This window comes from Xiphophorus couchianus, chromosome 2 (genome assembly GCF_001444195.1).
Source record: "Xiphophorus couchianus chromosome 2, X_couchianus-1.0, whole genome shotgun sequence".
In the NCBI taxonomy this organism is placed as follows: domain Eukaryota; kingdom Metazoa; phylum Chordata; class Actinopteri; order Cyprinodontiformes; family Poeciliidae; genus Xiphophorus; species Xiphophorus couchianus.
The window spans coordinates 2,870,561-2,881,002 of NC_040229.1; the positions used below are offsets into that span (position 1 = coordinate 2,870,561).

The 10,442-nt window shown below is 38.1% G+C and overlaps 1 protein-coding gene across 8 annotated transcripts in view; it reads right to left on the bottom strand.

The window, feature by feature from the left end:
- LOC114157694 (SH3 and multiple ankyrin repeat domains protein 1-like) overlaps window positions 1-2,407 on the bottom strand; it is a 54,236-nt gene extending 51,829 nt beyond the window's left edge. For 5 of the 8 annotated variants that reach the window (XR_003598234.1, XM_028038873.1, XM_028038854.1 and 2 more), the window contains exon 1: window positions 631-814. The gene's annotated coding sequence lies outside the window, so the exon portion shown is untranslated. Of the gene's footprint in view, window positions 1-630; window positions 816-2,209 lie in introns of those variants that run through there. The other 3 variants (XM_028038882.1, XM_028038847.1, XM_028038883.1) reach the window with 3 other exon arrangements.
- Between the last annotated feature and the right edge of the window lie 8,035 nt (window positions 2,408-10,442).

The window sequence follows — 10,442 nt, forward strand, 5'->3', positions numbered from 1 at the left end:
CACCTCTATGAACATTTTCTGGGGACCAGAACAGGAATCACCACAGCTTCAGCTAATGTTCTTCCTATTACAAATTTTATGTAAAATAATAGAAACTTTTGTGTTTTTTTCGCTGAAAACAAGCGTCAGAGCAGAACCTTAGTGAGCGTATAATGTGCTTCCACATTCCTTTCCTTTTTCTGCTGTCGGGTCAGAACCTAATTTGTGTTGAATGAAAACTCAGTTATGATTCATAACGAACATGATGCAAACTCCTGACTCGTCACCAGGGATTTAATTACGGCTGTAAAGTCAAATCCAGAAGAATAAAGTCTCATTTCTGTGGGATTGATCCACCGACATCGCCCAGTGGGTCCAGTAGAACCGACTGGTGTTTAGTGGGGAGGTTCTGGAGTGAAACCCAGTAATAATGCAGAGTTTTCTGTGTGATCACCCCCAGCGTGTCCCACTTTGCTCTTCCTCCTCACCTCCATTAAACATGTGAAACATGTGACCCCGTGGGACGACATGAGCAGCTCCTGTACTCTCCGTTTCCAGAATAACTTTCTCCTGTTTTCATCCTGAATCTTTTGCATTCGCTGTGAACTCCAGCTGATTAAAGGCGTAAATGAGCAGAAATAAAGTAAATACCTTTTGGTCGGGTCGCAGCGCTCCTTTCTGGTCCTCAACCTTCGTCTTGATGAAACACAGAAAGAGGGAAAAACCGGAGCAGGATCTGAGAGACGAGGAGGAAAAAGTGCTTTAGATCACATTTTCTCATCTTCTAGGGAGCATCCTGAGCTGTGCAGCGTTTCCTTCACACACACTCTTTCAACTCCTCTCTGCTCCACCAAAGCTGCTCTCTCTCTCTCTCTCTCTCTGTTGCACACATCCTCTCTCTCTCTCTCTCCAGCAGGATTCATCCTCTCCTCTCCTCTATTTCAACATCCCTCCCTCATTATTTGAGTTCCTCCATCAATCAGTTAAATTCATCCTGTCAAATGTTTCCTGCTCATTTATTCACTTCCTGTTCAGATTCGATGACTTTGTGGTCTTTAAGAAGCTTTCAGGTATTTGTAAAATAAAAATACGTTTGTTTTTATTGTTGCATTTTGTAGATACAGGTTTACTTTGCCAACCAGAGTCAGACAGTGCTGGTTAACGGGTCAGCATAAAACCAGGTTATTAACCCAAATACTGGGTAAGAATTAGTCATTTCTAACCAACAGTGAGTTGGAAAGAATAACCTGTGACCTGGTTTACAAAATGAGAAATATTTAGGTCAACCTGAATGATCCATGCATTTATTTTCTACTTCTGCCTCCAGAGTTTTGCTAATGGAGCGATTCTGAGACCTTATTCACAGGTTCATCTAAAAACCTGAATATTGCAAAAAATCTCGCCAGAAGATGGTGGCACTACTTATGCATATTTATAGCATCTTTTTACTCAAGTAAAAGTATTTGGTAAAAAGGCGATTCAAGTACTAATTAATGGATCAAAACATTAAATATTTAGTATTTTAAAATTCAGACAAAGTATAAAGTTATGTGGAAATGTTGATATTTCAAAGATCAAAATAAAAATAATTTATGTAAATAATGAAAAAATAAAACACTGCAAAAGAAAAAAAACTTGCAAATCAATTATTTTCAAAATAAAACTTATTAAACTTGAACAAAAACTGCAGGTGTGTCTCTGGTGAGTTTTTGGTTAAAGTTTCTCACAATGGATCCAGAAATTTTACTCAAGAGTAAAGATACTTCATAAAAAAATTAATAAACCGCACACATAATTTATCATATTACTTTAAATACCGCTTCTCTATTTTGACTTCCGGTCAGTTCTTAGGTCAAAGTGTGAATGCTAAACGTAGCTAGCACTAGCTGGTGCTAATAACCGTCAAAGGCTAACGGTGGTTTAACCGGTGAACAAACCGGGCCTCTGCTGTGAACTGAAGTCACTAACATCACCATGAAGCATCAGTTTCACTTCTTACCGTCTTTATTTTTTAATCCAATCCGGTTAAAAAACTTATTTCCCAACAGCAGAAACTCAGAACTGCGATTAAAGACAAAATGAACAACTGCTGCGATCTCCTGTAGAGCTGAATACGTTATGAAAAAGATCCAAACATCTTACAAGAAAGGTTTACTGCTGAACCAAGTTCTCTAAAATCGGAAATGATGAATATTTTGGTACAACTGATGGAGAAGACAGGCGTCCTTACCGTTGGAGGCGGTGACGCAGGCTGGAGGCGAATGGCCGCCCGTTTTCCGTTTCCTTTGTTTCTTTCTGGTGTTTCAGATCCTGAACTTGAAAATTCCGACTTTCCAGTCAGATAAATCCACAGGAAAACCATCTGAAGTCGAACTTTCCACTGGGAAACTGGAAACAACTCCACCAATAACTACCACCAGTTATTGGAAGGCTGACTTCCTGTTTCAAAATGGCCGCCCCTCCCATCCCAGCAGCAGTGCGATGTGGAAACATGTTTATTTCATAAAACACATGCAGGAGTCAGACTAAAATCATTCGGTTAACGGGGATCTTCTTCTTCTTCTTGGCAAATCAACTTAAAGTGAATTTACTGTCCAAATTAATTGATACGCACCAGTGATGGGAATTTTGGCTCTTTTCAAAAAGTTTTTCTGACATTTTCTCTGCTATAAATTTATTTAGAATCTATTAAAAGGAAGAAAACAGAAAACTTTTATTTTTTTAACTTTTCAACAAAGAAAACACACTTTGACAGTAAACAGTATTTTATTTTTACATATAATAATTTTAAAGATTATAAACGAGTTTTTGTTAGTTTATTTCTAATTACTAATCAACATGTTGTGTTTTAAATACGTCTGAAGGTTGTTACAGTATTAAAGTGGTTTAGTTTGGTTAGATTTGGTCAGCCTGACCACCTGGATGTTTTTTATGATACTTTGTACCTTAAACTTTTCAGCTTATGCTATAATTATGTTTAATTTTCAGATTTCTTGTGTTGAAGGATGTAGATCTGTCAGCAGCAGAGTGGCTGCAGTGAGTCTGCAGGACTCTAGAAATAAACTAAAGTTTTTTACTGCAAAATGTAAATAGGAGGCCTATTGTTCTATGTCATGGGAATATAGTTCAATACTATGAAATAATTAATTCCATTAAAAGGTCCATAAATAAGACAAGTTCATAGATCAAGAGAAATGAGACTGTCGGTGTGAGTATTGGGGCCCACAGTTTAGAAATAAAGTGTTGTGTTTAAACCTGCTGCAGTAGCGCAGCCTTTCCTTCCCTCTGAGGCTGAACTGAACATTATCTGATTATTTAACTCGTTTGGTTAAATATTAGAAAGCTTGGCGCCTCATAAACCAACACAAAAACATACAGAATTTTAAAATAGATGAAAAACAACACATATGTTTCAGAACTTATTAGAAATAAAATCTAAAAGTGGTTAAAAATTCAAATGTATTCAAAATGTTAAAATGTGCTGCAAGTCTCACTGAAACAATTATTCTAAACAGATTTCTGATGCTTTGACAAGAGAACTGGGCGAGCTGCTCGTCCCAGAATTAAAACCCAATTGGTTTTTGGACTGAAATGAGAAACTCATTTTTATTCTGACACACATCATGTCCAACAGCATATTAGGGCCATAAGTAGAAAGAACATCTCTGAAAAAAACTCCAATTTTAACATTACTGTCAGGAAATTTTGAAAAGTCCAGAAAGGTTTCAGAAAATAAATTAAATATTTCCGAGTTTGAAAATTCCCAAAGTTTTGACTTTTGGAAATGTCCTGATTTTGAAAAGTCAAAAAATGTACAATTTTAAAACTCTGAAATGTCCAAGTTTTTTCTAGAAAACGTTTGAGATGAATACAGAATCCATCTCAGAAATTTACAGATTTTCAACCTTTGGATTTCAGACATTTCTTTGTTTTTTTCTACAAAATTCCTGAGATCTTTTTTTTTGGCAAAAATGTACTTTTTTTTTTCTGCCTCTACAATGGCCCTAATACGCCGCAGTATAAATAAAGGGTCAGTTATGGCAGAATGTATTAAAATAGAATTATAGCTTTCTCAGCATTCGATGAGTATTTCACATAATGAAATATCTAACATATTTTCATGCTGATATTATATATAATTTGGCTCTATACAAATGAAAACGGATTTGATGAGACTGATAAAATATTGATAACTTGAAGTTTTCTTTATGTACATAAATCGCTACAATGGGCCATATTTGGCCCAGGAACCTTATATTTGACACATGAGGTGACAAATCAGTGAAAGAAAAATCAGTGAACATGCCGGCTCCTCCTACTGCTGAATTTCTATTTGTTTCTTCTTTATGAAAAAAAAGCTGTGAATTTTTAAATCGATTAAAATATTAATTTTTATCTTCCCATCATGTTTTCATGTTTTTCCCTTATCAAAAATAAACCTGCAGTGTTGCTTTGATTCTTTCATGCAGGTTTGAGAAATCCTATGATCTCCATGGCAACAATTCATCTGTTAAAACATCTGGATGGACCTAGCCCCGCCCCTGAGGTGCAGCTCCTCCCCCACTCAGCTCCTTCAAACTAGCCAGCAGCAATTAGCCACCAGCTCATTATAGGAGCTGCTGCTCAGAGAATCTCTGGTAGAAACCTTAAAGGGTTAATAGAGGAGCCATGTTGGGACGACTTTCTGGAGGCGGAGCTTCAGAAACAGCAGGAGTTCTTAAAGAAACAGAGGCGCTAAAGGCGTTAAATCAGGAAGTTAAATTTCTTTTAAGTCACATCTGATATATGTAGCATTTTTATAAGAACTGAAAGTAGCATATTACTTGATTGTGCTAACTGCCTGGAAATCACATTAAACTGCCCCTTAAAAATAATCAGAAATGAAGAATTGAGAAGAGATTTCTGGGCTGGCAGAGTTTGTTCTGCGGCTGAAATCCTTGGCAGTCGCCGTGAATCCCGGTAAAGCCTGTTTGTTTGTGGCAAGCTCAACGTCTCGCTGCAGCACCATCTGTGGCCCTCTGGGTAAAACGCGTTCAGCAGCAGCCCTCTGCACAAACCCGTCATAAAACAGCAATTAAACCTCAAAGTTAAAGTTAAACAGTGAGATGATCAACAAACCGTTTATGTTCTTAAACGTTCAGCGAAGTAATGAATCCATGTGACCTCACAACGCGGTTTATGTAAGAACTGCAGCGGTGAGCAGCGTTTATGCTCTCATCCTTGCTTTTAAGGCCCATTCAGAGAGAAGAGGAGGTGAAAGGCTGAATTAAACACATTAATGTGCGCAGCAGAGCACTCTGCTGCCCGCCTAGAGACGCACAGGAATCCAGCACATCGGCCTCTTAAGGGCGCCATGAACCTGAGCAGCTCTTGTAGCTGCGGCTCTTTAAAGGTTGCATCGCTCGGTTCTGCCCACTGTCCCTCCACCAGGGGAAATAAAGCCGCCTCCCGCCTCGCCTTGTTAACACACATGGTGCTGAACAAAGAGAGGAAAGTGGGTCATGAGCGCCAGGCAGAAAGACTCTGCAGGGTCTTTATTTAGTTTAAATCATGTTTCCTTTAATCGTCTTGCCTTTGTGAAGCACTTTGTGATGTTTACATCTGTGAAAGGAGCTACAGAAACAAAGTTTTATTTACTTACTTTATGTTCCGGTGAGATTATTATTATTATTTATTAAAGTTTTTATTATTTTAGAACATATATGTATGTGAAGCCTCCCCTCCGGTGAGATTATTTATATTAAACGAACTTTGAATCAGTGGTTCTGAAACTTTTCTAGTTGTTTTGTTACCTCTGGAAATACTCAGATCTGCAAGAACCGCTGGGAACGAGGAGGTGGGCAGATCGGCCCAAAATATCGATACCAAGTCAGTACACTGCAAAAACACAAAATCTTTACCTGTATTTTTGTCTAGATTCCAGTGCTAATATCTTAGCTTGAAAGAAGACAGAATTAACTTATAAATAACTTTTCAGAAAGATAAACAAGTCAGTAATTTCTTAATATTGAAGAAAAAGTTCTAGCTCCACTGGCTGATTATTACATTTATAACAAGACATTTTTCCCATAAAAAAATACAACTTTTTATCAATATAAAGGAACTTTTCCCTTAAAACAAGCTATGTCTTGCTGAAAAGTTACATGTAACCTGGAGTTGTTTTAGATATTTACACTTTAGATTAGACAAAAAAACTTGGTGATGTTTTGTGTTTTTACAGTGTACCAGTAGCTGCATTTCCAGTATAAATGTGAGCAAAACATTGTCAATATTCCAAAATAATATAGAGATATGCCAAAAAAAACTATTTTGCAATTGTGGTTTTTCCATTGAATAAAAAATTTAATTAAAATCACATGTGAAAAAGTTTGTTCACATGATAAATCATTAAAAAAAACACAGCGCCATCCTCCTCCTACCACTTCCTGTCGTCTTCTTCGTCATTTCCACCAGTAGTAACATCCGGTTTTTGAGCAGGACTCATGCTAGGACGTCATCCGAATGCAAAAACTTTTTATCAAAAACCCCGAGTTTTGCTTCATGTTTCCATGAAGCAAATTTGTTTTCATAGCTCCAGTTTGTGCAGTCGTACGGTCAGAAACGCAGCTAGCATCGCAAAATCAATACCTTAGTTTCAGATTCCCTCTTGAAACTTACTTTAATTTTCTATTGTATTTTCTCAACTCTGCAAAAAAAAGTTTTGATTTGCTCTCAAATGTTGGATTTTTGTACTTCAACAAAATGGTTAAGAAACATCCAGAGGTTTGATGAAATGAACTTAAATAATCCAAAGTATCGGTATCTGTGTTGGTGATCTGGGCCCAGTACTGGTGTCAGATTGATTCCAGACGTTCTGCACCAGGAGAGACTCAACACCACTGACCTTAAACTGTGTTTGCTGAAGTTAAAATCCTTCACTTCAGTTTCTTCATTCTCCCATCTCAACTCCAAAATGGCTGACATTGATGGAGTAAAAGTTGCAGTAAAAAACTCACTAAATGGATTTATTTTTACCTAACTGGTGATTTGCAGAGTTCTGAACATGGTCTGTTTGTAAAGACTTAGTTTTGACTTTAATTGAAACTGAGGGCAACAAAACCCCCAAAGGTCTCATTTCTCAGCATTAAACTGTTTCGTTGTTTCCTCTCTTTTTACTCAGATTCATAGAAACAAAATTGAGAAACTAAAACCTTAATTTGTTCTTTCGCCAGTCATCTCTGTCTGAGTTTGAACAGTTCTTGTTTATACTGTGCAAAAGCAGAAGCTGCTGACAGGATGGATTCAAAAATAAAACCTTTATCTGAAACCACAGAGTGTCCTTAAAAGGCAGGAGCATACACATCAGAATCAACTTGAAGGAACTTAAAGGCTCTGTCCCAGGGTGACCTCTGACCTGGGGCAGAAGGCCTCTGGTTGTTTCCATGCACGAAGCTGCTGCAGTAACAGGCTGATGCATCATGGGTGCACAAAGGAGCGGTGTCACAGATCCTTCCTCCCAGCAGCTGCTAGACTTTCTGTTTTTTATGCACAAACAAACCTGCATAGTTTTCACATTTCTTATATTAGCATGCTATTTTTAATAACTGTACAACGCCTTGTTCTTACGCTGTAACTCTGCCTGAAGTTCACCGTCTACTCTTTAATTCTGAGTTTGATGGTAGTGAGTTTTTTCTCGCTACATCATTTCAGGAACCAATGACTCAAATCAACCTGCTGGTTCTCCTCAGCAGAAAACGTTTCAATAAACTTTAAAATAAACTGAGCTTAAATGTTTGATAACTAGGATCATCTGGGATGTGTGTGTGATTGAACTGAAAATGACACTTCTTGTGAAATGGCGCCAAAGAAATAAACTGAATTGAATATAATATTTTTCTTGTCTTGTTTTTATTATTTTACCTTTATGTGAAGCTGCAGGTTTAACATTTTCTTTCATTTTGCTGCTTTGTGCATAAACAGGGTTTAAAACGCCGATGTGAGAACGTTCCCTGGAAAACTCTGTTTATTACAACCTGTTCTGTAGATCTGTGCTCCAATCCAGATATCAGATGAACTGTAGAAAGAATCACCAAATTATGAACTCAGACTCTTTTTATAAGCAGTGCGGATCATAAATAAACGCTGGGCCCATTTACCACTGATTGGCAGGAAAACTGTCCCATTGAGCATCTACAGCCTGATGGTGAAGGATCATCACGTCTCCTAAATGTCTCCTTTATTTGATTCAGGAAATAAAGTTTATGCTTTTGTTTCCTGAATCATGATGTGTGAGATGAGGCACCCAGTGCAGCCAGGTTGCTTTATATAGTAGCGAGAATAAGCTGAGGTTTGAGTCAACAAAACGAAGCAGGAAAAGAAGAACCACAAAAAACAGGAACCTTTTCTGAGACGCATTATCACACATTGCTCTGTAATGCCTTCAACTTGTTCTGCAGATAATAAAGAACCAAGCAGAGGCTCCAGGGACGTACAGCGGTGGCTGTATTACATAATGTGAACTTACACTAGAACTCCGTGGAAATGATGAAAAACAAACATGAGGTTTGGACTGGAAACGTTCAAAACTGAGGTGAAGAGAAAGAAATTACAATAAAAGAAAACAAAATCCACAACAGCATCATCAACCATTTGTCATGAATACATTATAATTATTTCAGTAACTTGGTGTTGGGCAGTTCCAGAAACTAACCAGGCTGCTGGATTTGTCTGAACTGACAGTAACACAATGTAAATTACTTGGTCATTTCTCTAGAAGGCTGTAATTCATATGAACACATTTATCTCAGAAGCAGAAAAACCAAACAAAACGAAAGAAAATCCTAAAAGGTTTGCATATTAAAATGTAGTAAAACTCCTGTACATAATTATTATCTGTGACTACATGGTGATGATAAAACGTCCTTTCATCCATGTAGGACTGAAGTCACACTTTTTAAATCCACTGGCTCCAGCTGATTCCCTTCCACTGACTCGCATAAAAACCAGCTTCTCTAATTTAGGTGTGAAAATGAAGCCCAACCTAAAACTTGACTACATGACAGAGCTGCGGTCAAATGTCTTGTTTTCCGTTCAGGCGCCTGCTGGAAATCAAACCTTTTCCTGACAAGAGTCAGCACTTTGCATAGAAACACCTGAAGTGGTGACATGGTGTAAAGGCCATGGATGGCATTGTGGGGTTTGATATGGTATGATTTGTATAGCGTGGTTTCATGTGACATGGCGTGGCATGGTGGGATCTGGTACCGTATGTTATGATCTGGTACTGTATGTTACCAGATCATAACCCTAACCCAAACCATTTTTGGTTTGCAAATGCAGATTATGGTCAATCAGATCAAACATACCATCATAACATACCAAAGTATGTTATGATCTGGTATGTTATGATCTGGTACGTTATGATCTGGTACCGTATGTTATGATCTGGTATGTTATGATCTGGTACGTTATGATCTGGTACCGTATGTTATGATCTGGTATGTTATGGTAAATGGTCGGTACTTGTGCAGTGCCTTACAAAGTCCAAAGGACCCCAAAGCACTTCACTCTACATAATTCACTCATTCACAAACGCATTTGCACGCTGATGGTGGCGAGCTACTGGACAGTAGCCACAGCTGCCCTGAGACACACTGACAGAGGGGAGGCTGCCCTGCACCAGTGGCACCAGGGCAGGGCAGAGGTGGGAGTAGAACCAGCAACCCACCAAACTGGTATGTATAGCACGGTACTGTGGGTTGTGATGGTTCAGTACGGTTCAGTTCTGGTGGTCCAGCTGCGGTCGCCTCTCTGCAGCTCAGAGATGTTTCTGAAACAACGAGGATCTTCTGTTCCTCTTGCCAATGATGTCGTCTGAATTTTTATATTTCATAAAAGCACAGTAGGTCACGCCCTTATTAAATGAAGAACATGATAAAGACCTGAGTTTCATTCTGCTTCCGAAAAAGTACAAGCGAGCTATTAAATAGAAATCATGCATAAATAATTCATCAGAGTTTAAACTGCGGCTTGTGAAGCAGCAGGTCTGATGAGCAGGGAGGGACTTTATCTCTTAGACTCAGCAAACCGTCAGCGGTTTCCTTTATTGCAAGCTCCCATGCCTAAATGAAGAAGTTGACTCATAACTTTACATTAAAAATGAACTTCCTTTTATGTTTTTGCAGGTTATAAAGAGGAGATTCTGATCCAGCCGCTATGATCTCCATTGTATCATGAGGTTTACCTGCTTTTGGCTCAGGAAGGAGTTCTGATTATATTCTCATTTTGTGGTTATTAGATTCAAAGTCTTTCAAAAATTACAAAAAGCACCAGGAAGTTTTGGTTTGCAAATGCAGATTATGGTCAATCAGATCAAACCTGTAAATAGTCAATAATCAATGGCCAGCATGAGGAAAAGAAGCAAAACTGAACATGAACTTGATTAAAATAGTTGTTTCTCCTGTTTTGTCACAGAAATCATACAG